The 14957-nt window shown below is 39.1% G+C and overlaps 1 pseudogene; it reads left to right on the top strand.

Annotated features, from left to right (window-relative positions):
- LOC109079036 overlaps positions 1-14957 on the top strand; it is a 49754-nt pseudogene that overhangs the window by 16941 nt on the left and 17856 nt on the right.

Consider the following 14957-nt stretch of genomic DNA (forward strand, 5'->3'; position numbering starts at 1 on the left):
GACAAACTCCTGTTATGTGTTGTTACTTTATGTCTTGTGGTTGTATGTTGTGTCTTATGCGTCATGTTATGTCTCATATTATCTGTTGTGTTATGAAATATGTTAGGTGTTACGGTGTCATGTTGTGTTTATATGTTTTGAAATGTTATGGTTTTGTGGTGTTATGTTATGAGTGTTATGTGTCATGACAGTCATGTTTTGTGTTATGATGTGATATAGGTATGTTGCGTTATGAAATGTGTTGTGGTTTGTTTTGTTGTGTTATGTTATGTCTTTGTTTATGTTATGGCTGTGTTGTTTTTATGTGTTATTTTAGTTTCAGTCTTCAAATCTGATATAGCTGAGCAGCTTATAAAAATATATCTACATACATGTTTTCAAACAACACGTATACTTTGCAAAATGAATTCTATTGTAATGAACTATTATACTACAGTAGATGTTTCCACATGCTTTTCACTGTGAGCTATAATATAGTGTGATGATCAGTAACGTGGAGTTAACAGCTCAGGTGACAGGCTAAAAAAGAAAAAAACTTGCATGTGCAACTTTAATGGTAAATTAAATTTGCATGCTAACATCATTCATCAGAGCTGCTTTCTCTATCCCATGATTCCCCCATGTAGCCGAGGATGCCTTCCTGTCTGCCATCATTAACTACACCAACAGCTCAACGGTGCATTTCAAGCTGTCTCCCACCTATGTGCTGTACATGACCTGCCGCTACGTCATGTCCAGCCAATACCGGCCCGACATCAGCCCCTCTGAGCGAACGCACAAGGTCATTGCCATTGTCAACAAGATGGTGAGCATGATGGAAGGAGTTATCCAGGTGGGTGTTGGCCATTTTTACTAGAATAATCTTCTGATAGTAATTATTGATCTGAATAATTTTTTACAGTGAAAGTTGTGACTTTATTATATTATAACTGTATTATTTATACTTTAGAGATATCGCTGTAGCTCTGATGTAGAGATTTGTCTGTGAAGTTACATTATACATGCTTTTGTAGTTGTAGTGTTAAAGCTTGTTTCACTCTGCTTTCATCGATTCAGGTCATTGCCTCAGCAAACAGTGCTAAAACTACTGCACTCAGTGTTCCCCCTGTGTTTGTTTGTATGTGGATGTCTGTACGTGTGTATGTGTGTTTGTGTCTCTGTGCCTTGTTTTACCTGATTCATGCACCATATTTTCCCAGCAGCCCATGGTTCAACAGCTTCTGATTGTCACCAAGTTGCCATATTGATATGGAAAATTTAAAAAATTGACTTTTTTTCTCTCGCGATACAAGATTTTCTTGTTGCCTCTGGAAGAAGAAATGTTTGTATATACATTATTGTTTAAACGTTTGGAGTCTGCAAGGTTTTTTTTAAATGTATTTGAAAGTAGTTTCTTATTCTCACCAAGTCTGCATTTATTTGATCAAAAAATACATACATATTATTATAATTCAAAGTTTCAGTTTTCTATAAGAGTGTGTTTTAAAATGTAATTTACAGAAATCCTTGGAAATAATATGCAGATTTGCTGCTTGAAACAGTTATGCTTTCATTGAAAGCATTTGTTTAAGCCTTTTGCTAATTTTTTTCAAGATTCTTTGATGAATAGAAAGTTCAAATCTTTTGTAACATTACAAATGTCTTCACTGTCAATTTGGATCAATTTAATGCATCCTTGCTGAATAAAAGTATTCAGTTTCTTTAAAAAAAAAGAAAAAAGAATTGTGCTCTATCCCAACCCTTCTTGTAAATATAATGAACAAGACTGATTATCAGTGCTTGAATCAAACTCAGTGAATCATGAATCACACTCAATGATAATGATTACAAATTATGGCCAGGCACAAATTCTACAGAACAGTGAAATCGCTCACAGTAACATGAACGAGGAGTCGTTGCTTATTTGCATAAAGTTAAACCTTTCTTCTCGACTGTCAAGTCACTGCATACGGCCTCATTGGATCGCCAATGTTCACTTCTATCATTTGCTCACCACAAATAACTATATAAACGCCTCTTTACAGTTCAGAAATGAGGTCCACATGCTCTCTGTTTGTTTATCTTGTTTGGTCAGCGCCTGCAGGTTTTGAGTGGCCCACCCAAGTATTCAAAATTTATATCTCATAGTCTGACAGCAATTTTCAAATGCAAATATTTTTTTTTTTTTTTTTTTTTTTTTTTTAATAGATCTTCCATTTAACAATTGAAAAGACTGCTGGTTACAAGACCAGATTGAGTTTAGCATCTAAAATGAGAAAACAGACTGTTGTTTATATAAACGGATACAGTCTGTCTCTCTCTCTCTAAAAAAAAAAAAGCATTAGTGTCATAATTAATTCAAATGTTTATTTTCTTTTTCTGAATTTTTGGTTAATCAAAAATCTTAAGCCTCACATGTTAAAGGACCTAAACTTAGAAAACAAGAAACATAATCTCAGAAAGAGAGGGAATTAATGTAAGGCTCGGTAGCAAGAGATTAGGATATTTGGATTTTTTTTTCTTTGTTATTTGAAGTAACTTTTTATCTACTCATATCAAAATGTTCAGTAGTAGGTTTGTCATTAGTCAAATCCTGATTGTTAACATAGTTTTAAAATCATAGTTTTCTCTTAAAACAAAAATAAACATTTGCTGCTTGTTATTGCTATTTATTATAGACAGTTATCTTTTTTTTTTTTAACCTTTCATGATTTCACTAGCACATTTGCACTATTGTTCAAAAGATTTTAAAAATATTTTGAAAGTAGTATATTATGCTTACCAAAAAATTATGCATTATTTGATCAAAAAATACAGTAAAATAGTAACATTATTTAGATTATATTATATTATCGTAATGTAGTATTGTGATGCAAAGCTGAATGTTCAGCATCATGAAGCTCCAGTCTTCAATGTCACATGATCCTACAGAAATCATTTTAATAGCTGATATGGTGCTTAAGAAATATTTCTTACTGAAGTTAAAAAAGAGCATTTATCTAGTGATCTGTAAATGTCATCCTTGGCATCACAGAAAAGCAGCTGTATCTTTACACTTCAGCATTAATTATCAAATCAAATAAAATTGCTCTAGATGACTTGGACGTCCCGTAAAGCAGTGAGTGTGAGAAGATGATGATGTGACCTGTCCTGTGTGAGTGTGAATGTCTGTGTTTACATGCCTGTGAATTCTGTCCCATGCCATGGCTGTTGTTGACAGTCTCTCTCTCTGTCCTGTCGGATGTCTGTCCCCCCACCCCCTCTTCCCCCACACCTACTATCTCTACAGGAGATTGCTGAAGGTGATCAGGTAGGAGTTTGCACTGCTAGGGAGGCGTCTCATTCTTCCTGTTTCTCTCTCTCTCTCTGTTCTATCTGTCGGCTTGGCTCCGTCTTCCATGCCTCTTTTATCCCCCCATAACAGAAAGCAAACAACCCAAGCCAACTAAGTAATCCCTCCTCCTACAGCTGGACGCAATCGTTCATAACCCCTCATTACGACTCAACCTGGACCATGTGATACTAAAAAACAAACTCTGATTGCGGCAACATTTTAATTGCGGCATCTTCCATTTTTGACCTCTGCTTACTGCACTTCAGTGTGGATGAGAGACTACCCCATGTTCTTTTGCTTTGTTTGGAAACTTTAAATTTCCTTTTCATTTGACTTCATATCTGTGGTTAACGTCATTGTTCTTATGGATGCGTCCTGTGGCCAGTATGACGTATTCGGGAGGGTCGGGGTGGGGGGTTGCTGTCGTCGTCACGTGGGATAGACGTGTGCAGGTATACACAGAGGTCCAGTTGCTTCTGGACCGTGTGTATCCCTTCTCTGTGTTGCAGGGATTTGGGATCCAGAGCAACCAGTCACCGCAGCTTCCCAGTCAGTCGTGCCTAGCTTGAGCTAACTCTAACATGTGAATGATTTCTACTCTGTCTGGACGCGGTGACTGGTTGTTGGAGGCCGGGAGGGTTGGACAGAGGCACATGTCTATCCCGGGAGTGCTACTCAGTGCTTCTCATGGCTGTAACTCTTTTCTTTGTTGTTTGTACGTCAGATTGTTTTGCTTTAGCTGTGTGTAACGGCCCATCTCTGTGCATTACAGAAACAGAAGAACATCGCCGGGGCTCTGGCCTTCTGGATGGCTAACGCCTCAGAGCTGCTGAACTTCATCAAACAGGACAAGGATCTGAGTCGCATCACGCTAGATGCACAGGATGTCCTCGCTCACCTGGTTCAGATGGCTTTTAAGTGAGTGTTTGCATGCACATGCATATTTACAATAAACATTACCCGTGTTTCAAAACCTAGTGAGCTGAGATCTTATACAGCATATTTAAATTTATATGTTTATTAAAATAAAATTTAAAGTTCTGGGCAATGATTAATCGCTATTAATCACATCCAAAGTAAAAGTTTTTGGGTACATGATATATGTGAGTGTACTGTGTATATTTATTATGCATATATTTATATAGAAACACACATATAGTATATATTTAGAAAATATTTATATGTATATATTTATATTCATATAATTTATATTATATATATATATATATATTATATATATATATATATATATATATATATATATACATTATATATATATATATATATATATATATATAATTTTTTTTTTTCTTAAATATATCCATGTATATGTGTGTATTTATGTGTACATATTAATATACAATGTGTATATATAAATATATATTAACCAAGTAGTGTATATAATATGTAGATATAGAGTAAATAAAATGTTCAATTAAAAAACAGGTTTGTTATATAAAATGTTATAAAATAAATATGTATGTATTTAAATTAAATATTGTAAATAAAATGCAAATTTAACCTTTAAATATTACATTCTAGATAAATTTCAGGACTATTTACATATCATGTGAAAACAATCCATTTAATTGTAATTGATCATTACATAATTTAACTGTAACTGGTCAATTACAAAAGTGATTTGTCAAATAAGTTCATACTGTGTTCCTGTAACCATTATCAGGCGGCAGGATGTGCTGAATGTAAGGAATGTTTTGGGTCTGGCTTGTGTTGGCTGAGCTGTAGTTTGGGTGTATGAGAGAGAGTTATGGTCCTGGGGCTGGTTTTCAGCATAAACAATGTGGTCGGAGCGCCTCCGTTTCCTTTAAGCATTGGAATGACCAGCTGAAACAACTGCGCTTTTGTGCGGGTTGTGCGGTTTGTGAAGCGGCCAGGTCTCAGATTTACTGTGGGATTCTTCAGGAAGTTCCTTTAGGCCCTTGATGGTGGATATATGGACACTAAATAATGTGTGTTCCTGCAGATACCTGGTGCACTGCTTGCAGTCGGATCTGAATAACTACATGCCAGCTTTCCTGGAAGATCCCGATGAACAGAACCCACAGAGGCCCAAGATAGGTGAGCAGAGACCCAGTCTCATGTTTTCAGATGCAAGTCACCTTTATTTATATAGTGCTTTTTATAAAACAGATAGTATAAAGAGCAGCTTTAGGTAATAAACTAATAAAGGAATAAACTAATTCTGCCATGTAAAGCAGCTCTAAGACAATGGTGTCATTATTCAGCTCAAGTCAGTTCAGTTTTGCTTTAGTTCAGTTTAGTAACTGTGTATGATTCATCAACAGATGCAGTTTTTCAGCCATCGTGTATAAAGTTGAGTAAATTAGTGGATTTTGTTAAAGGAATCACAATTGAAAGAGTTATATGGGGCCACCTACTGGTGGTTTTGAAACTAAACAGCAGATATATTCTACCCAAAACAGTGATATCTTTTAGTTCCTTTACAGTAACTTACAACATCTTAATTTCTTTGTCTTGATCACTGTAGAATTTGAAGTAGTCTAAACAACTAAATGTAGTCTCTATTTCAACTAAATGACTTGGACAAATGGACAAACATGCCCTCTTGACTAGAGCAGTATCAATGTCTTAAGCAACACAGAAATATGCTGAAATGAACCAGAACCATGCAAAACATCTTAAGCAATATAGCAGCACTTTTAGTTCTCTAGAAGAGTGTTTCCTAACCCTTTTGACAAGGAACAATGTGATGCACATCAGGGACTAACCACAAAAAGAAAAAACAACAACAAGCGTTCAAGGAGAATATAAAAAAAACATGTATTTTAAATGTTTTTCAACCTTTTGTATAAATATCTGTTCCAGCTAATAGAGGTAGTTCTTAACATTGCACCATTATAATTGCAAGTAAAGGAATGATTGTATTGTTTCTGTTTATATTGTATTAAAGGCCCTGACTTTCCTCTTTTCCACAGAGGACGTTCTGCACACACTAACGGGCGCCATGTCTCTTCTGCGGCGGTGCCGTGTCAATGCGGCCCTCACCATTCAGCTTTTTTCACAGCTCTTCCACTTCATCAACATGTGGCTCTTTAACAAGCTGGTGACGGAGGCCGACTCGGGCCTGTGTTCGCACTACTGGGGCGCCATCCTGCGACAGCAGCTCAGCCACATCGAGGCGTGGGCTGAGAAACAGGGTTTGGAGTTGGCCGCAGACTGCCACCTCAGTCGCATAGTCCAGGTACCACATGCAGATATATATATCAGTCTTTCACAGAGTTGTTTTTATAGTTAAGCCATTTGAGTTAAGCTATAGTTTATGCTATGTTTACTGCACTATCAATCCCTTACAGACACCTTTTAGCAATTTAGTAGTGCTGGGTTCATACCGAATACCTTCGTTTATTTTTCTTAAGAATTGAATTTTTAAAATACCTCAATACCAGTGTATGTCGTTTAAACAATGTTCGGAACACGACACTTTTTGAGAGAGGTCTCTTTTCACCGTTGCACTGTGGTGAGAGCACAGCTGTATGTTACTAAGCGTGAAAGTTCCGAAACTGAAGCTGTAGAACTAGTAGAACATGATGACACCGAAGAATTAAAAAAAAAAGTTTGAAATTTGGCAAATTGAGGGGTTTTTATTTTTCCCAACAGCAAATTTAGTGCAAACAAACTATATACATATAACTGTATTATTGTAGAAATCTGTGGTGAAATACTTTTTTATTACTAGTAGTAGAAGGACTACTAGTGTTAATAGTATGTTTATTCAAATTAAATATTATATTTTCTTATTTGTAATATATACCATTTGTCTGTATAACATGGTAATACATAGACTATATTCATTCTTGGAGAGAATATTGGTAGTGTCTACAGGGTACTTCTAGGATGTTCTAGTTTGAACAAAGGTGGCACTTGGCCTGAAAGTTTTAAAACCCTCAGTCCTAGTTACATGGAATATGAACCAGTAACTGTCCCCGTGTCTCTCTAGGCAACGACCCTCCTCACCATGGACAAATACTCCATGCAAGATGTGCAGAACATCAACAACACCTGCTTCAAGCTCAACTCTCTGCAGCTCAACGCTCTGCTGAGCAACTACCACTGCGCTCCTGATGAACCCTACATTCCTCCTGTGAGTGAACTGTCTCATTTTGGCTGTGTAGTCCTGGTCTGATGACATGTGTCCTTTTTGAGATAAACCAAACCAGGTGTTCTGCACTTTCACAGTAGCTCTGCTTATTTCCTCTAACCTCAGGGTTTCTCATAATGTGACCTTCTTGTCTGATGTGAAATATTAAAACTCATTACTGTAAAAGGTGCTGTAACTGATGTTAGCTGTTCTAGAACATCTCTCAGATGCACCCCATCTTTCCAAAACTCACCCTTCAAAGCAAATCAGAGATGGAGGTGAAGAGCAGCAGCATGTCAAGTTTTTAGTAGAGTTCTTATATAACATTATGATCATTGTTCCCTTCATGCTCACAGGAGCTGATTGATCACGTGGTGGCTGTGGCCGAGAACACGGCGGACGAACTGGCCCGAAGCGATGGGAGGGAAGTACAGCTTGAAGAGGACCCTGACCTCCAGCTGCCTTTCCTACTGCCCGAGGATGGCTACTCATGCGACGTGGTGCGGAACATTCCCAACGGATTCCAAGAGTTCCTAGAGCCACTTTGCCAGAGAGGTATGGATGATAAACAAAGTGCTGCCATTCTAAATAAGTTTCAGAGCATTTGATGTCAGTTGCGGTGCGCACAATAAGTATCAGGTGGATGGTGAATCAGAGGTTGTTGTCTTTGTTTGTTTAAGGCTGACGTGATGCCATTGGAATGTGGTTTGTTAAGGTTGTGTTCAGCAGTCTATTTGTTTTTGCAAGAGAGCGAAACTGTGTGTGTGTGTGTTTTTACAGGTGTGTGACAAAGACAGTGAGAGACCAGTGGATTTAAAGTTTTAACGTTTAGTGGATGTGTTCTGATCTGTTCGTTGTCCTCCAGGTTTTTGTCGATTGACACCTCATCCACGCTCTCCAGGAACTTGGACCATCCATTTCGAAGGAGCTGATTGCGACAGTCACTTCTCAGCTGACACGTCAGAACTGGTAAGTTATTATGCCAGATCGATAGATAGATCGATAGATAGATAGATAGATCGATAGATAGATAGATAGATAGATAGATAGATAGATAGATAGATAGATAGATAGATAGATAGATAGATAGATAGAGCGATAGATAGATAGATAGACGGTAGATGGATGGATAGATAGATAGATAGACGGGTAGATGGATGGATAGATACATAGATACATAGATGGGTAGATTTGTAGATGGATTAGTCTTTGAGGGCATTAGAAAACAGAATTTTGCATTTGAATTAGAATTTTTTACATTTGAATTTTTAATATAAAGCCCAAATACTAAACCGATATTTGCAAAACAGCACCAGGGAATATTTAATGTCAGTTGATAGAGTGTGTTCTGTCAAGTTAACATTCTCTTATATTCCAGCCAACACTAGTTACACCGCAGAGGGCAATATTTGACCATAGTGCCCAAGCACTGGCTATACATGATATCTTTCTCCTCACCCTGAGCACACAAAGCCCTTTAATGCTCCTCCTCCCCTGTAATTAGTCTGGTTTTTACTGTCTTTCGTATTTTTACATAAGGGATTTGTTAATGTAATGTCACAATCTTATTTTTAATTTTTTACGTAATGTCGGTCCGCCCTATAGCAGACAGAGCTGGAGCTTGGAGCACATTTAAATACCACAGAGAAATCTTATGAACACAACTTGATCGTGTGCCAAACCAACCCACCCACTCCCACATCCCTTTCTTACAACCATCCCAGGACCAATGCTTACCGTAAACTCACATGAGATTTTGGCATGAAATCAAAATCGACCTGGTTTGCAGTTTCTGAACAATACTGTGCATTACCACACATTATTTTAAAGATTTTAAAAAAAAATTGATCACTTTGAAGCATCTATCCTTTTTGACAGACATCATCTAGGCCAGAAGAAATGTTGACCAATAGCAAAATGGGTATTTAGACACTGTTTTTGGTGACTGTTGTAGTTGTGATTTTAGTAGTCTGTGTGTTCGTTAAGATAGCTATGCCAAAAAATCCTTTTTCGAAGGAAACATTCTTTAACTAAGCTAAAAAAGCTTGCTCTGTTGCTTTTGTAAACCTTAATAAAGGCACCCAGAGAGTTTCCTTGCATTACCCATCAGTGTTCATAAAGCTCCACTGCGCTTTAAACCAGCTCTGCTCACACCCCCCAAGCTGTACACAACAATTCAGATTGGCAGCATAGTTAAAGTTCCCTGTACAATGAATGCATGCTATGTGCACCATTTACGCACTGGGGCTTGCTTAAGGAGAGGCCATGGCACGAAAAGCTGGTCTCTTTCTCCCAGGCCCTCTCTGTGCGTAAGCAAGCTCACTGAGGCCTGATGCACTCTGGAGCCGACGCATGTGGCTTTAATTCTTGACTCGTCTCCAGGGCCCGCCGTTTCGCTCTGCGGTCGGCTGTGCTCTGAGAACCAGCAGTGGCAGAACCTCCCTAATTTTTCTCTACTCCTCCTCCTCGTCTTAGCTCAGTTTGCTCTAGAAACGGCCATCAGACACAGCTTCCAGACGCAGCGTGGACCTAAAGCTGAAGTTACAGTAGTGACTTTTTTCCCCCAAGTTAAATCACCTGTCTGCTCTCTCTACAGCCAATGCGGAAGGAACCGGAAATTGTGACAGTGACTTTGAAGAAACACAATGGGATGGGCCTCAGTATTGTGGCGGCCAAGGTAAGAACTGATTATTTTATTTCTTTTTTAGTGATGTTAATTGCGTAATATTGCTCCACTTTCAAAATCTGTGATCATCTTGCATGGATCTGACTGCTGTAGAAGTGATAAATATTCATCTAGAGAGTAAGTGAATGAATCCCTAAATCCTTGAGGAGGGCATCTGGTTTTGGCATAGAACTAGATCTGGTTAGTTTGACACAGTTAATGAGAACAGTTTTAATTTTTTGAGGATTGGTTTTTGGTTTCTGATGTTGGTGGATGCCTTGTTCTGAGTGGGAAGTAAAGGTGTGCCATGGTTTCCTAGGCTCAGATCAAGAGGACATGCTTTTGTTTGATTCAGTCACAAACTGGTCTGTGTGCTTGTCAAACATTCAAATACAAAACGGAGTCATAAGCAAATCTTTCTGTTTCCTTGTTGGACTGAGCGCTGTTCTAGTCTGCTGCTTTCCGCAGTAGGAAATGTCTTCTGGGTCATCACCCTTTTTACAAAATGCAGTCTTTTATGTTGGAGTTTACATCACAGTTAATAGGCTAAAATATTAAGTGTTTTGCATGATTCCACCAGTTGAGCTGGTCAAGCATAAAAAGTTTCGATTCGTTTCGTTAGTTTCGATGTCAACATTGCAAATTAAGGTTTTGTTTATACTCAAAACTTACCAGTTTGACTAATATGCTGTTACAAAGTGCTTACAGATCCAACATGGACCAGTTTACAATTTTACTGTGCAAGTAAATATTTCTTTCTTTTTCAAATTGGGATTTTTTAGTGGGTTATATGGAACACAGTTTCAGTTGAGTAGCCTGTGTTTCACCACTTTTGGTGGACTGAAGAGCGTTTTTCCCAACCGATGTGTTTCAGGTTCAGGTTCGACAGAGAAGAGGAAAGCAAGGGAGGTATAGTGGGAGGAAAAGGGGGTTAACAGGAACTGTTTATTTTCAAAGCAAAACCTTCCCTTTAGTGCTTCTATTTTCATCTGTGAGTGTCTCCAAGGAAGCATAAAGTTTGGTAGCGGTAGAATGGAGGAAAAAAGAGGGAGGGAAGGAGTGAAAATGGGAGGAGAAGGAAAGGAGGAGTGAAGAAAGTGGTGTAAGGCATGCTCTGGGACAAAGGGGAGGATCTAAAGAGAAGGGGCGGTTTGTCCCGGTGTTGAGCTGGAACACAGCTGGGAGCACCGTTAAAACTTCACCTAACTGTTAGTGAGTCGTGGGAGTTTCTCTTATATGACTACTCTGGCTTCAGATATTTGCATATTGTGTTTAGCATGTAGCCCAGGAGTCGCTCCTCAGTAGACCTGCCTGCTTTTGAAAGAGTTGAATACGTTTTCCTGGAGTGCTATTAGTTGATTCCTCCGTTCATTCTCCGGAGCGCAGCACCATGTGGTTCTCTGTGGTCGGGAGGAAGGAGCCCGGTAAGAAACCACTTGACATGGAGTGTGTGTCTTTTTTAATGTGGGAGAGTAAGTAAACGCTGAGAGATTAATGGTGTGCTAAAAAGTCAGCACGGTGGTTTCAGTTTGTTTGCCATCGGGATTGCACTTAAAAGTAAAGTTAACATTAGTTAATGCATTGTTTATCATAAACTACATAAGGCCCAGTGTTCATTAGCACTGGTTAACTTTTCATTCATAAATTTGCGAGGCCTATTGTTTGTTGTTAATTCAGTTTCATTCAATTAATGTTAATCTATACAATAGAAATATTTTAGCATAAGTAAAAATTAACATTAATCAAGATTAATAAATTTTTGTAAAAGTACTGTTCATTGTTCTTTCATTTTAGCTTACTAGTTAGTGGTATCAAGATTATTGTAAAATTGAGTTTTTATGCCCTAATCATGGTACTATAAATTCCGGACGAGGACATGTACACTTGCACACATTTATTCCAGTGACTCTTATCAAGTGAGAGAAAGCAAGGTTTTGCCAATGTAAACAGTGTCATGAGACCAGAGTGCACAAACATGCACGTACACATTGTACAGATGGTACATTTTTTAAAACTATATCAGTTTACGTACAAAAACACACATAAGAGTGACTGTACAGATAAAGCAAGGTACATATCTCCATTTCATTCTGTGCTAGTTTGAGATAAATTTGTACTGTATGTTTCTACATTTTCAGCCTTAGATGTGATGGGTTGTGCTCACTGCGGTATCATGCAATCAGGGTCACAGGGATAATGTTTACAAGCACTGAACACTGAGTTCTCCATCATATACCGCAGTGCTAGTGACTCATCATCACTTGTTGCAAACAATCTGACGGGGTCAGTCCAGCTGGATGGCCGTGCTACCATCACAGGGCTTGTTTTGCTCAGGCTGCAGATGTTTGCGCGATAACAGCTCTTTTGGGATGGTGTTGAGTTTCTGGGGGAACAACAAGGGAAATCCTGACCTCCGTACTTCACATTGACGAGTGCCTACCTGACATTTTCCCACGTTTCTGGATTCGTTGTTCTTCAACCCCTGAAATGACTTGTTGCCACAAGAATCAAAGCCTTCAGGATCAATTTTCTGTTTTATCGCCAAACCTTTCTTTTCAAAGCAAAACTCATTTTTGTTTGTTTGTGTACTTGGCGCACAATAGCTCACTGACTTCCTTCTTTGTGCGCTTCTTGATCTCATGTACGACAACAATTGAAGGATGTGACTCCCATACGCGAGTCCTGGATTTCCTGAGGACTCGGAGAGTGGAGAACAGAAAATCAGACCAACATGGAGTCTATGCAACGTTATGTCCCCTAATCTTTTATTAATCTGAATTGAAACGAAGAGAAACTCACTGTGGCGGTGTACCAAAGACTCTGTTTTGGTTTGCAGGTTCAAAAGAAAACATGACCATGAAAACACTTCTTTCTAGTTGCTCAGGATAGGATCTTTTGACAGTTGTGGGTGCAGCCCATACTCAAGAACTAGTTCACTTCAGTCCTCAGGCAAAATGTAACCTGACAAGCACCTACGATTGTCTAAATAGAGTTGCTTCAAGCTGTCACCTTGCGTTCATCAAAATGATCACGTTTTTGAAGTTTCGTGCCTTGACTCTGCATGTCCAGAGAGAGCGGACGGGAATCAAGACCCTTTGGGAGACTATCTTCTATTATGCCATTCTGCAAGGGCTGCACGATTTTAGTATATGAGAGGACAGTCCCAAGTTGTTAGTTAGTAAAACTTGGGGACATTCTTATGTTTGAAGCAAAAGGATGTCAAGCTTGCATGTACAACCAAACCCTTAAATTATGTTGTGACTCATGTCTTGGACATAATGCTGTCCCTTTACAATAAAAGTTTCATAGGAGACATGTTTTTCCTTTGTGTCCAAAAAAATGGAGCTGCTTTTTAAACGCACCACCAGAGGACCGTGAAGGAAGACAGACCTCTTTGTTTGGTCTTTCTTAACTGAAGCAAGCAGCCCAAGAGTCTGCAGATCATTAGAGCTGGAATGGAGGCCACTCAGACGTGATGAAGACCGTCAGCTGAAAGCAGCTCATTATTGAAAGCCTCTTGTGTTAGTCATGATATTTTGCACACACCATTAGCCGACAGCCTCGGCAGTCCATCTGTCTTCCCTCCGTCTAGACGTGACGGTAAGGACCAGCTACCTTCAGGAGCAAACTACTGTCCTGGCTGCTTTTTTCCTGACTGCTGTGTTTGTTGTGGGTGATTAATCGGGGCAGGAAATGATGGTGGCGGGTCAAGTTTCAGTGTGAATAGATGTATTTTCTGTTTTCCTAGTGCAGCGTGGACTCCACCTTCTCGGTCAGAGGTCAGGCACTACTTTGACTCCCTGGGGCTGTTAACAAATTACTCAAGATCGTTTATGCCTACACGTGCAGCTCCTTGAAGGCTTCATTCACCAATCACAACTGTAAACCCTTAACAGGAAGCTGTGCGTTTGGCATATGATTCCACAGAGAGTATGCCACAAGTGTTTTGAGACTAAAGGGGGTGAAGACTGAAGTTCAGTTCTACCTCTGTTGCAAAGCACTCGTCTTGCCTAAGCTGGGTTTCCAATTTCCTGTATTTGCAATGGCAGGTTTGGGAAGCTTTTCCGTGGACAGGAAGCATCAGGGGTGGGACCTCGAAGCTGTAGACTTTGTTTCCATGTGGTTTTAGGACCTTCAAAGGAAGCTGGAGTTCTGTGATTTGAGCATCTGCTCCAAGTACTGTTATCAGTGAACACCTTCAGACTTCAACACCTTCCTGTTAATGTCTAATGTCTGCACTGCAGATGCACGTGTATTTTTGCATGCCGACTATGCCAGACAGCAGCTTGCAGGGTAAATATATGCTTGAACTTTCTTTTTTGTGGCATCCCTGTTGTGTGTGAAGAAGTTCTTGTAGCCGCTGCTAGTCCTCAAAGAAACGGCGTCAGTTCATCCCCAAGTTTACTGACCTTTATCCCCTTTGAAACACTGAAAGGCAAAAAACCTTCTACTGTGAAGAAGCCTGCAGGGATAACGGTTTCTATATTTTTGCTTATAAGGCATTTAGCACCTGTGAAATATTATTTACAGCACAAGATGTGGATATGCACACATTTGGATATGCCAAGATGTCTTTTAGCCGCACAGACATTATAATTGCCTTTGAACTGTGCTTCTGGCAGTGTCCCTGGAAAGATGAACGTGAAAACAACCACACCTCGAATACAATCCACACACCACACGCTTAGCGACATGCACACTTACGCAATGGGTGTTGAACTTAGAAGGTAAGGTGGTGTTTTTGTTGTGAGTAACTTCTGAACTGTTAATTCTGATTGGACAGTGAGGAATATCTATATATTTGTCTGTCTGTCCTATCATTAATAAATCTATCTGTCTGTCTATCTATCTACCTTATC

The sequence above is a fragment of the Cyprinus carpio genome, unplaced genomic scaffold (assembly GCF_018340385.1).
Source record: "Cyprinus carpio isolate SPL01 unplaced genomic scaffold, ASM1834038v1 S000006759, whole genome shotgun sequence".
In the NCBI taxonomy this organism is placed as follows: domain Eukaryota; kingdom Metazoa; phylum Chordata; class Actinopteri; order Cypriniformes; family Cyprinidae; genus Cyprinus; species Cyprinus carpio.